This window comes from Aedes aegypti, chromosome 1 (genome assembly GCF_002204515.2).
Source record: "Aedes aegypti strain LVP_AGWG chromosome 1, AaegL5.0 Primary Assembly, whole genome shotgun sequence".
Classification (NCBI taxonomy): domain Eukaryota; kingdom Metazoa; phylum Arthropoda; class Insecta; order Diptera; family Culicidae; genus Aedes; species Aedes aegypti.
In genome coordinates, this window is record NC_035107.1 from 262,289,605 (window position 1) to 262,303,778 (window position 14,174).

At 34.3% G+C, this 14,174-nt stretch overlaps 1 protein-coding gene across 2 annotated transcripts in view; it reads right to left on the reverse strand.

The window, feature by feature from the left end:
• Positions 1-10,888, reverse strand: part of LOC5576735 — a 175,930-nt gene extending 165,042 nt beyond the window's left edge. For both annotated transcript variants that reach the window (XM_021837689.1, XM_021837690.1), the window contains exon 1: positions 10,256-10,888. The gene's annotated coding sequence lies outside the window, so the exon portion shown is untranslated. The remainder of the gene's footprint in view (positions 1-10,255) is intronic.
• Positions 10,889-14,174: the final 3,286 nt, after the last annotated feature.

Genomic DNA, 14,174 nt, shown 5'->3' on the forward strand with positions numbered 1-14,174 from the left:
CAGAAAGTAACTGTAAGAAGCAATTAATAATAGTCGTAAGATGTCGAGAAAAATCAAAAATAATCACCGCGGTCTTTATTATGGTACCCAGGACCTGTTTTGGGAAGCACCTCAGAGTCCCAAAAGACGGCTTCCATCCAGAATGAGTCGAAAATAAAATAGAAATCGTACTCGATAGCTTTCGATTTGGATTTGATTTTGCACATGTTTCTGCTATGGTAGAATAATTGTTTTCCATAGAAAAATTGATCATTTTGACTTTAGAATAACTTTTGAAAATGGCCTATAATTTTTGCAAGCAAATTATTTAAAAAATTATAACTCCGAAACTGTTGATTTTAGAGAAAAATGTTCTATGAAGAAGTTGTAGTGAACTGTTGGGACTATAAGAAAAAAAATAAACATTGAAAAAAATGTTCATTTATTTAAGGATAACTTTTAGTCGATTTTTGAAATTTGATTATTTGACAATATAAAAACGTTCTGATGATACAAAAAGACTCTTGAAATTATTCTTAACCATAATGGACAATTTCTCTTGAAGTAACAATTTTCGAATTATATCGAGTTTAATGCAAAAAATATTGTTTAAATATTTAAATAGGCAATTTTCATTAGTTACTCGCGATTCTCCATCAAGGAATATAAGTAAATGGAAAGATTTATTGAATTTACTCTTGAAAACATATTATTAATGATGGAGAATCGCGAATAACTAATGAAAATTACCTATTTTAGTATTTTAATAATTATTTTTTGCATTAAACGCGATATAATTGGAAAATGGGTACTTCTAGAGAAATTTTCATTATAATCATTATGGATAAGAATCATTTCAAGATTTTTATTGTACCATCAAAACATATTTATTTTGAGAAAAACATAACATTTTGGAAATGGGCCAAAATTATTTTTCATGAAAAAACATCGAATATTTTTTTCTTGTAGGCCAAACAATTCACTACAACTTCTTCATAGAACAATGTACGTTATTAAATTCTATTACTATCAGTTTACAAAAAAAAGAAAAAGTTAATAATTCAATCTTTTTTTTTATCACATGGCATATATGCCATATATGGGGACATATATTTCATATACAACGCTTTTGGAAGCGATGAAATGGACTGGTTTAATAATTTACATATATTTGTTGTAAATTATGAATGGTTACGTTATGGTTCAATATTGTTTCAAGGTTTAAAAGTGTACTAGGCCCATCAATCTGTTAAACAAATATGTAACAATATCAACGTTACGCTTCTACTCAATAAAACCTTTTGAATCTTATAATTATACCTCCAATCGAAATACAATCAACTTTGCCTGACTCTATGTTCCGTAGCTTGCTATCGAAGTAAAGAATAAATGTAGAAGTAAGTTTACATGACTACCTCGCTGGTCACTTCAATCGAAGTTTCTCTGAATTGTAACTATATCTCCCTATCTCGATGGTCCGTTCAATATTATGATTTGACTGTAGCATCATAAACATGATTTATTTGACCTTATAATGGCATATTTGTTCGAACCGTTTCATAAATAAATCAGTAACGTATTACAGTCGTACAACCAAATTTCTATTAGCAAACAGAAAAAAATACCAATTCAAGTGTAAATTTGCATGACTAATAAACCAGTTCATCAAATAACAATTTGTTATTACACTACGATATTTACTATTATGAACATACGTTCAACCGAAAAAGAATCACAAACTGCACAACTTCCCTTGAATGCCGTATTGTTATTTTACTGGTTCAAAAGTGAATTGGTAAAATGAACCGGTTCAAAAAGTTACATATTACAGTTGTACCACTAAACTGCTTTCAAATTATAACAGCAAACTTTAGCTGTCGTCTACTGAAATAAAAATGGTTTTACTGGATCTAAAGGGAATCGGTAAAATGAACCAATCAAAAAGGTAGCACGTTTCAGTTGTACGACTAAATATCCATCAAATCATGCCAGTAAACTTTACTGAGTATCTTAACAACTATAAATGAAAAATAAACAGGATCAAAAGTGATGAACTAATACAGAGAGTACAACAAATTTTACGGGTTATCTTCTAGAAAAAAAAATACCGGTGCAAAAAGTTACACATTTTAGTTGTACGATAAAACGTATACTAAATTATAGCAGCAAACTACAGCGATTATTGTCTAGGCAACGTTGCAAAAATCTCAAATGCTCATACCTCTTACTTGAGATTTTTCACGAATGGATTGTAGCTCACGCAACTCAATAGCCGAAACGTAAAACATCACGGATGCGTTGGCTAATCCGCTTAACCTACCAACTACGCTATAAAAGAAAACGGATTCAAAAAGAAGATTTAACATTGTACATACTTCGATTTACATCATTATAAACATATTTCATCATTATCGTCTAACTGAAGAATTACTAATTGCAAAAGTTTTCTTATATGCCAGCTTAAAAGTGAATCGGTACAATGAACCGGTTTAAAAACAATACATTTCAGTTGTTCGAATAATCTACTATCAATTGATAACAGTAAACTTCACAGGTTATTTTCTGAAATGAAAACGAATGATTTTACCGATTCACAGCGCATCTGTAAAATAAATCGGTTCAAAAAGTTACAAATTCTAGCAGCAAACTTTAGCGGTAATCTTCTGAAACAAAAATAATTGATTTTACCGGTTCGTAAGTGAACCGGTAAACCGAAGTGGTTCATCAAAAAACAAGATTTATTATTTGACATCGAAATTAAGTTTTGATTAAATCAATATAATGAACCGGCTTATCAAATAACAAGATATAACATTACCAATGATTGTCATTATTTTAAAAATAGTTCAACTAAAATGTAATCACTAGCTGCATAAGTTTCTTTCTATGCTGGCTCAAAAGTGAAACGGTAAAATGAACCGGTTCAAAATATGACACATTTCAGTCGAACGACTTTTCTTCCATCAAAATAAAACAGCATTTTTTTTTAATAATCTTGTATGAAATATTTACCGGTTCAAAAATGAATCGGTAAAATCAACCGGTGTAATAAGTTACACATTACATTTGTAGGATTAATTTTCTATCAAATGTTAACTTCACGGAATGTTTTCTGAAATAAAAATAAATTTTTCAACCGGTTCAGAAGTTAATCGGTAGGATGAAACGGTTCAAAAAGTAACACACTTGAGTTTACGAATTAACTGCTACCAAATTATAGCAGCGGTTATCTCCTGAAATAAAAAAAAAATGGATTTTACCGGTTCGAAAGTGAACCGGTAAATTGAACCGGTTCATCAAAAAACAAGATTAAACATAACGTTTCACCTCCCGTTGGAATTAAATTTTTATCTATAACTGTTCACTTTTGGGCGCTGGAGGGTTAAGCTGAAACTGGTTTTTCTCATTTGTTAAGCCTTAAAAAAGATCTTAAAGGTAATTTTGTATAAATTTTATAAGAAAAATGGTTTGGAATTTAAAAAAATAAATGCACAATTCAATTTGTAATTTTAACAAGATGCATTATAAACTTAATTTAAACAGTTAAATTGCAATTTGCGGTAGAAATAATTCACAAAACGAAAAAAAAAAAAAGATTTTTTATAGAAAAATCATGTTTTAGGGTAATTTTTGTTAAACAACTAAGTCAAAACTACTTTAAGATCGGGCTCGTTGTACACACAGTTTAGAAATAACTCCAGTAGCTTCAAAAGCATGTTAAAAGATCTTGAATCGGCTGAGTATTCATGAAGTTATGATCAAACAAAGATGCATGTTTTAGTAAAAATAGGAAAAAATAGAGAAAGCTACCATCAAATAAGACTTGTTTTGATTTCAGGTAAATTAGATATTCTTCAAACTTTTCGTATATTTCATTTTGACAAGAATGATGGTAAGAGCTGCAAAATTGGTTAGAAAATAACAAAGTTATGGAGACTTCACTGAAAGTCATATTTAATAACGTCGCTTGAGCCACCTTTTAATCTTAATAGTTTTGGCTCAAAATTAGAAGCTTTTTTATATGATTCGAATTCCGAAGAGCACACGAATTTTGGGTTTTGAGAACTTTCGAAAATTAAGCTGCACCCTACTGTACACCAATGCAGATTTCTTGTACTCTATCATGTTGTTCTAGCACATTCAATCACCAGTAATAGCATCTATGCATGCCTCCGTTTTTAACAATGATAAATCACTATGTATTTACGTCAAAATATCACTCTGGAAAAACCCGATTCAATGAGGAAATGTCCTTTGGACCAAATATCATTTGATTCTTAAAACAATTGAATATATTTCGATCAATTGTGCATTCGAAGAAATGTCCAATCCAAAACAACGTTATTTGACTACCTAAATGTCTTTCGACCGAATGTCATAGATTCCTAAATTTAAGCTCATTTGGATGAAAATTGAGACTGCACAAACCGTTCAAAGTTCTTATGGGAATTACTATGGGAAAACCAAAAAAAAATCGTTCTGGGGTTAGTATTATGCTGGTACTGTTCTATCGGCTACAACTTTGTCGGAGACCGTTTCGAAATCTGAAACCCATTGAGCAATTCAAAAGAGAGGTTAAGTCTATCTTACATACAATTTTATGCAAGAAAAAATGAAGATGGACTTTTGAATTCTTAAAGTAGCTAAATTATGAACCGATCCTGTTCCTTAATTTATCCTATTTTTTGTTGAGATTTATACCATAAAACATTATCCTTTATTGCTAAAACAACAGTTATGTAGTAGAACTCAATTTTGTTTGGATCCAAAAACTATATAAAAATGACAAATACACGATCAGTCTAGGATATTTACGTAATGAAAATATTCATGAGTATTATTCTTCCAGCCTCACATTATAAGAATGTGAAAATTGCTTATTTGGCAAAGGATCCTCTAAGAACTGGGACAGTGCTCATTGAATACTATTTAGGATGAGTAGCAGGCTCGGTCTCAGTGAGGTCAAACCTAGAAGCAAACTCAAACTAGATTCATTGAACGTAGAGATAGGCATCCTGGCCGCAACAATGTTATATACGATTAAGGAAATTTTTCACCATTTTTATGGTAAAGCTAGGAAGAACGCTTGCCAAGAACCTTCATTAGATTTACATTGAAGTGTAAGTCAGTTGGAAATTATTGATATGAAAAATGCTTACTAAAAGGAGCATCAAAAGTGAGAACTTCGAACGACAAAAATGGAACATTTCGTGTGAAATGTTTTCAAACAAAGGAGAGCGTCCGTTAAAACTATCCGTAATATGAATCAAAACGGTAACACAGAGCAAATAATTTTGTTTTCATAATTTAATTCTGAGTTTCCCAAAGACGAAACAACTGTTTTTGAATAAAGTGTGTTATTATGAAGTAATAACTTGCGTTTCTCTTAATTATCAATATATTATTCCTTTTAAATTTTGTCTGATGTTTTCTATCGCAAAAATGTTGTTTCAACAAGTCAAGGCTTTTGGGATACCACAAAGATTATTTGTTAAATATAAAGCATACACATTTTGATGGCAGAATTTCTCGTTTCGACACATTCACCAATTTACGTGATAACGAGTAAGTGGACAGCTAATTTTGGCGGTGACTTCAATCCTTAGTTGTTATTCCGCAATTACATTATTGGGATTTAGAGAGCACCAAAGGCTTCTGTTCGTAAAGATCTGCTTGAACTGAATACATTCATATTAGTAGTAAACATTCAGTTAATATTGATGCAAGTAATTTTCAGTGATTTAGCTGCATTTCTAATTTGGTTCAAACCCCTAAGCCTATCCAAAATAAACTAGAAATTTGGCTTGAAGTACTCCCGCTACGCACTTTAATTAACAACTCGGCTGAGTCTTGTGAAATACATCATATAGTATATCCCAAATAGCCGTAGCGGTAAACGCGCAGCTATTCAGCAAGACCAAGCTGAGGGTCGTGGGTTCGAATCCCACCGGTCAAGGATCTTTTCGGGTTGGAAATTTTCTCGACTTCCCAGGGCATAGAGTATCTTCGTACCTGCCACACGATATACGCATGCAAAAATGGTCATTGGCATAGTAAGCTCTCAGTTAATAAATGTGGAAGTGCTCATAAGAACACTAAGCTGAGAAGCAGGCTCTGTCCCAGTGGGGACGTAACGCCAGAAAAAGAAGAAAGAAGTATATCATCAGCGGGAAGCTGAAAGAACAAATAATCATCTGAATGATTTCATTGATGTGTTTTGGTAGAAAATACTATGTATTTGAAGTTTGAAATTGGTTGCCGATGATAGTCGAATGGTGCCGAAGCCGTAAATTACCCTACGAAATTTGTTTTGAAATGAGTTATGTTTTATATAAAATAAAAGTGTTGATACTTAGATTGAAAGTCTTTATCTTTGTAACTAGGTTATTGTTTTTTAATATAGTTATTAAATGATGTGCAAGATGTAATACTTGTTATGTAAATCAAATTGTTGATGATTTGAACGCAAATTTGTCGTCAATTCAATGAACAAGCAGAATAAAGTTCATACTATGGTTCTAGATATAATGGCTAATAATGGACTGTGAAAAAATATTTAACTGACGGCAGGTAAAACCAGCAAAGGAAGAACAATATGATTTCATTTACTCGTCGACACACATGCTATGCTTAACAAACAGACGCGGAAAAAGTAACGCAAAAAGCAATAAATTTTCGCAAGCTTTATTGTTCTACCAATTAAACTACATGTTTTTTCCGCAACTAATCTGTACCAACGCTGTAATAAAAAGTTATTCCCTCAAACGTTTGATGCGAGAACAGCGTTCATTGACCTTTTGAACACAAAAAACTGTGGTCAGTTCCTGAAACTTGGAATCTAGGTGAAAAGCTTTTCGGCACAACATCAGAACCCAAGAAGCGGCCTAGAAACCGCAGAAAATTCCCCGGAAAAAACTAAATCCGTCGATTCCGCTTTGATATGATCTTCATAAACGATTACCCAATTCTCTTTCTTTTCCCCGACCTATCATGCAAACCATCAATTAGGTGCATCATCATTAGCACATTTACCCACACACAGCCACACTCACACTTGTTCACCTGCACCCAGTTTCCCAAATATCCAGACCTTGGTGACCGTTCCGGGGAAACAAATATCGGTCAAGCAATTGCCTGCCATACAACACACACTCAAAACACAAACAGCTCGGCATTCCCCACAGGCAGCAATGCACAGTTATATCGCCCATTGGTCAAAATTTGAAAAAAAAAAATCATAATAATAAATTTGTGTGCTCTACTTTCTTCACATTTTATTAATAAATAATGATCACAAGAATGTAGAAACATGCGTTTTCGTACTTCCCCATTGGATCCATTTTTTTTATTTTTAATTGGAATGCTCGTTCTTGAATGGTAAAGAGGACGAGTTGTTTTTAATTTTTTAACAGCTAATATCTAACAAATATATGATAGTTATTACTGAAACATATTTGAAACCTGGATCTAAACTCAAAGTACGTCCAAACTTTTTTGTTTTCGTAATGGTCGCCTGGATAGAGCATGTGGTGGAGTTGCTTTATATATGTGATTCATTTGCGAATGAAACATCAATTTTTTCGTCAATTTAAACCAAAGTTTATGAAACTTTGATTGTTTCTGTTGAACAACTTTCATAGCTGCCTGTTTGCCTTTTGAGTGCACTGGGCAGCAAGTTAATTTGCTCCAAACTGACTTGCGTAAATTGACTCGCAGTAAGTCATAATTTTTTGTCATTGGTGACTTTAATGCCAAACATCGGTCATGGAATAATTCGCAAAGCAATTTCAACGACAGAATTTTATCTGATGAGTTCTTTTCAGGATATTTTTAATTCAATACCCTGATAGCCCTACATGTTTTTACTCTTCTAGAAACCCCTATACGATTGATTTAGTCTTAATCGACTCTAGTCACCTTTATACCCCACTGGGTACTTATGCAGATTTTGATTCTGATCATGTCTCTATTACATTTCAAATATGCCATGAAGCGATTCTTAATAAAACATATATCGACAGTTATCTTGATGATAACATTTCTCTACAAACAAAACTTGATATTGACAATGCTCTTGAAACTTTAACAAATTCCGTTGTTGAAGCAAGGGGCGTTGCAATACCAAAATGTGAAGTTAAATTTGAAACCGTGATTATAGACGATGATCTTAAACTTTTGATCCATCTTAAACACCTGAGGAGAAGGCAATTTCAACGCATTCGCGATCCAGCTGTGAAAATTATATGGCAGGATCTGCAGAAAAAAAAAAACGCTTTTCACCATTAGGAAATGAAAATTTTGAAAATAAAATTTCACAAATGGATCCTGGATCTATCCTCTTTTGGATATTCTCTCAAATTTTGAACAAACCTCAGAAGCCAATACTGGCATTTAAAGAGGAAAACAAATTATTACTAACCAATTGCGAAAAAGCTCAAAAACTTGCTATGCAGTTTGGAAGTGCGCACAATTTTTATTTGGGACTTATTAGTCCAATAGAAATTCAAGTTACTCAGGACTTCGAAAACATTCTCAATCAAGAGAACGTTTTTGAAAATTCCTGAGAGGCTGATTTGGATGAGAAGTGATTATTATAAAAAAAATAAAAACTATGAAAGCTCTGGCGATGATGGAATTTTCTATATACTCATCAAGAAACTTCCAGGAAGTAGCTTATCATCCTTATTTGATACAAAGCTTCTAGCTATTGGTCAATCAGTTTGATTTCCTCCATCAGTAAACTTTTTGAAAAGGTCATTTTGAACAGAATGATGGTCCACATAAATGAAAATTCAATTTTTGCCAATGAACAGTTTGGATTCCGCCATGGACATTTGATCACTCATCAACTTTTATGTGTATCAAATTTGATTCGATCCAACAAATTTGAAGGCTATTGTACTGGTCTTACTCTTCTGACATAGTAAAAGCATTCGGCAGTGTTTGGCATGAAGGCTTGATCGTAAAATAAAAAAAAACTTTAATTTTGCAACATGCATTGTAAGAATAATCCAAAGTTATCTGTCAAATCGTACACTTCAGGTTAGTTATCAGAATTCCAAATCTGAAGGACTTCATGTAACAGCTGGCGTTTCTCAAGGCAGCATTTTGGGGCCATTATGATACAATATTATCACATCTGACTTACCTGAGTTACCTCAAGGATCTTTGTTTGCGGATGACACAGGCCTCTCCGCCAAAGGACGAAGTCTGCATGTCATCTGTAGTCTATTGCAAAAAAGTTTGGATATTTTTTCTTCATACTTGCAAAAATGGAAGATTTCTCCTAATGCTTCCAAAACTCAACTAATAATATTCCCACATAAACCAAAAGCTCTTTATTTGAAACCTTCAAGTAGACATGTTGTCACGATGAGAGGGGTTCCAATAAATTGGTCAGATGAAGTTAAGTATCTAGGGCTCATGCTAGATACAAATTTTACTTTAAAAAATCACATTGAGGGCATTCAAGCCAAATGTAATAAATGTGTACCTATATTAATAGGAAAACAAAACATTGTATTAAGAACAAGCTTTTGATCTTCAAACAAATGTTCAGGCCAGCCATGTTGTATGCTGTACCAATATAAACTAGCTGTTGTAATGCCGGGAAGAAAGCTCTGTAGAGAATTCAAAATAATATTTTCAAAATGATTCTGAAGCTTCCTTCCTGGTATAGTACTAATGAGTTACAAAGAATATCCAATGTTGAAACATTAGAACAAATGTCAAATAAAATGCTTAATAATTTAAGACAGAAAACGTTGCAATCTTCTATTAACCGAATGTTAATAAAAGCTTATTTTGTTTTATCAATTTAGGATTATAGACTCCTAGATATAACAAACGAATGTAATGTTTGGAATGATACTAAAAAAGAATTAAAAAAAAAGCATAATTGCAGAAAGACATTTTGTAGGATAACTTTTTCTTAATAACACTGTCTTAGCTATTTGTGGAGAATTTCTCAATCAGAATGTTTAAAGAGATATTATTGACAACAACCTGGAAAGTGTTTGTGTTGTGATAGTGGCAGCTTTGTAGAACAAATAGAACCACAGTGCGCTGCTCCCCGCTTTAAACGTAAAAAACACACAACGGAGAACCAAAAGCAATCGAAAATCCGCTATGCCTCCTGCTGACGTCCAATCGTGTTCGCCTTATCACCACACAATCCCCAAAAAACAAGAGAGAAGAGACCACTGCTGCCTACTCAATAAATATTCATAAATTCCGTTTTCACCGTGGAAACGGCATAACCCCGTACAATATTCACCTTAGTGTCCAGCGTACGTTGATTTTGGTGTGCCTCTTTTGGCCTTCCGTCAGGTTCAGCGCCCTTCCGTGAATTTCGGTATCCACTGAACTTTACACGCTGATTGCGACGATAAGTGCCCTTCAATGTCACTAATACAACAATGCACCCACTGTTCCGTCTAACTCCGATATGCACTAATCTCTCACCAAATTTCACAAACACTTAATTTGTCCACGCTATCGATCTAACTTCCCGTACGCTCTGAACTGTCCGGCTGCTATCAACACTACTGGTAGGAACGAACGAATAGTCCACCTCGATCGTCCGCTAGGAATTGCACAAGCCCAAACCGGTCGTTCGCTGAAGAGCTCTGCAGCCTCTGTGATTGGCCGAATCCGTTCGGTCGAATTCGTCTTCTGCCGCCGATTGAGAAAGTAGTGAAAGTTTTTGCTCCGATCACGCTGCCTCTGGAAACACACAAGCGCGCCACTTCGCCAACTGACACTGCCGCAGCACACTCACTCACACGTGTTGCGCGGAGATGTTCGCGCGTTTTGGGTCTCCAGGAAAAACGCGAGAGAGACGAGTTTGCACTGTAAAGGGAATTACGTCGTCTATACGTTGCGGTGAGCTGTTACGGCTAGACTGAAACGGATTCGATTGGGGGCTGGGAGTTTTATCAATTTTTGGCACTCGGCTCCGGTGTCGACCGAGCGAGATGTGCGCGAAGTGAACGTGAGAAATGCGTGCGAGAGAACGTGAGAAGTGCGAGGGCTTCCTTTGGCGAAGTACGGTGGCCAGATGAAGGACTTGGTGAGATGGTAAGGTGAGATGCGGGTATTGTTGTTGTGAGATAATGCCGCAAGTGAGTGTTGTTTTTGCTCACTGTGGGACATTGGGGTCTTTGGGGGTTCGTTTCTCGAGATGTGTTGAAGTCTTTTGTAAGTTGTGTTTATAGAGCTTTTCCTTTCTCTAGGGGACATCGCGAACTGTTACTACTTACAATTATACTTAATTAATGCTTTTTTCTGGTTAACAACTATTTATTTATTATTATTTATTAAACTTTGTTTTATACACTGAAAATTACGGAAAGTTGCTCAAAATATGATATATTTTTACTTTTTTGTAGAAAAAAGAAAATCCATGCTATGCTAGTTTGAATATTTTTCTTGGTTTATTTGCTACTAATATCCAAGTTTTGAGTTCTTTTAATGATTATTTACAGAGCATTAATGATTAACGGGTTGCAATGATTGATTGAGTGATCAATGATGAAATCCAATCTTACCATAATCAATGATTAAAATGTTTCAATTGTTATTATGATTGTGATTCATGATTAAACAAAGTATGATTGATGATTATGATTAATTATTATTATTAACTAGTAGACCCGGCAAACTTCGTCTTGCCATCAAGTAGGCTGTTGAAAAATGACATGCGATCTCCCATACAAATTATGACACATTAGTTTGGTCCCGTTTTTAGAACTATTCCAAAGATATTCTTAAACTTTTTCTATGCACGAACACGTCGGAACATTGGACGAATGCAATAGTGAAAGAATTGTGAAAATCCGTTAAACCGTTTTCAAGTCATTTCGTGACATACAAACACCATTCCATTTTTGTTTATATAGATTAGGCTTTAGTTTTAGTTGATAAATGACTATGATTAATGATTAAATTCAGTATGATTAGTGATTATGAGTAATTATTATAAGTAACCCTTAAGAGGAATATAATCATCATCATTTACAAATGTTCATAAGCAGATTTTTTGCTCAAATTGAAGTAATATTCACGAAACTCTATCATTGCATTGCATTTGCTATCTGAATTGTAATGAAAGATTTTGAAGAGGCTTTCTTCAAATTTGAACGGTAATTTGGTAAATTGCACACAAGAATCCTGTGATACCCCCCTGATTTTTCTGTTCCTCATTCTGCCGGGAATACTTGACAGTCTTCAGACAAAAACTCTAATTTATTACTTGAAATATTTCTAAACATATATATCAATAGCTTTGCTTGAATTATGACTTTATGTCAGAAATCGTTCAACAAATCTAATGGCTAAACCAATATATTTTTTTTTGCTATTCTTCAAAAAAAAAAAAATGTTATTTTTAATTCCGACACTTGGGATTTTTTATGAATTCTGCTTAAATTTCTCAAGAAATTACTCCTGCCTCATGTTTCTTTTCAGGAATATCCCGGAGAATTATTCCAGAATCACAGATTTATCTAAAAAATCCTCCTGAAATTCCTCCAGCAATACTAATAAAAAACTGGTTTATTTGGAAATTCCTTCATAAATTAATCCGTAAGAAATTCCTCCAGGAATTTCCCCTAAAAATCGATCCGAGAATTTGTCCAGGGATTCTTCCATGAAATTTTCTGAGAAAATTTCGGTGCCGAATTGCAGGAATTCCTCCGGGATTTTTTTTCCTAAACTCCTCTAAAAATTCCTCTATTTTTTTCTCCGCAAAATTTTACCGAAACTTTTTCAGGAATTTCGCCAGGAAACACTCCAAAAATTGCTCCAGGAATTCCTCCGAGAAATTCTTCGGGAACTCCTTTGGGGATTTTTCCAAGAACTACTGCGGAATCATCTTACAATTCCTCCCCGACATATTCAACTATTCCTTTAGTAAACCTACTTCGATTTGTTTGCGAATTATTGCAGAAAATTTATCAGAGAATTGCTTCATATTTTTCAGTCAAAGTCTCTCCACATACTTTTTAAGTTTTAAGTTTCGGAGAATACTTCCAAAATTGGCATAAAATTTTTTATATGGATCATTGTAGTAACTTCTCTAGTAAATCTCTAATAATTTCCCCCACGAACTATTGCGCAAGTTCCTTCAGTAATCACCCACGAATTGTTATGAGAATTTCTCCAGAATCTCCTTTTAAAATTCCTTCAGTATTTACTCAGTGAACCATTTTAGGAAATTTCAGCGCTAGAAATTCCTCTAGTGAATCACGCTAGAAGCCTTTCAGGGAATTATTTCCAAATTCATCCAGTAATACTAGGAGGAAATCCTTGGAAATTGCTACAGAAACCCCGGAGAAAGTTCTCAAGTATTTTTTGAAGTAATTCTCGAATGAACTGCTTCAAAAGTTAAAATATATTTATTATATAATTACGTACGTACGAAGAAGCTCTTGATTGAAGTTCAGAAATAATTATCTATAGATAATTTGGGATGAACTACCGATGGAACTCCTAGAGGAATTTCCGAACAAATTCCTCGTGGAACATCCACAGAAAATCCTAGAGCAGAGATTCTTCCATAGGAACTACTAGAGGAACTTCTGGGCTAGCTTTCGAACTCCTGGGAAATCTTACGGAATTTCGGGAGGCACTCCAGGCAGAACTTTCGGAGAAAAAAATCCTGGGGTAGCTTCCTAAGGGATTTTCAGGAGTAACTTCTGGTGGAACTACAAGAGAAATTTCCATAAGATTTTAAAAGAAGCTTCTGGAGGAACTTCTGCAAAAGTTTTCTAGTGAAATCTACGGAAACTTCCAGAACTGTTATCAGAAATTTTAGTGGAACTTTCGGAGGAACTCCTAGCGACACTTTTGGAGCTTCTGATGGAGAAACTTGAGGAGGAATTTCCGGAGGAATTCTTAAGGGAACTAACGAAGGAACATTTAGTATATATCCGATTCCAGAGGAACTACTAGGGTCATTGCCGTTGCGAAACTTAGAGGAATTTTCGAAGGAACTTCTACAATAACTTTCAGATGTATTCCTAAGGAAACTTCTAGAGGGGCTTCTGGAGGAACTTATCAAGGCAGTAGCGTAGCCTGCACCGGGTCCACAGTATACCGGATAAATGAGACCTACATCTAGGCGTAAGGTAAAGCGTGCTATAATGATGGAAAAATGGAAGCGTAGGGGAACGGTTGTATTGCCCGTTTCTGGT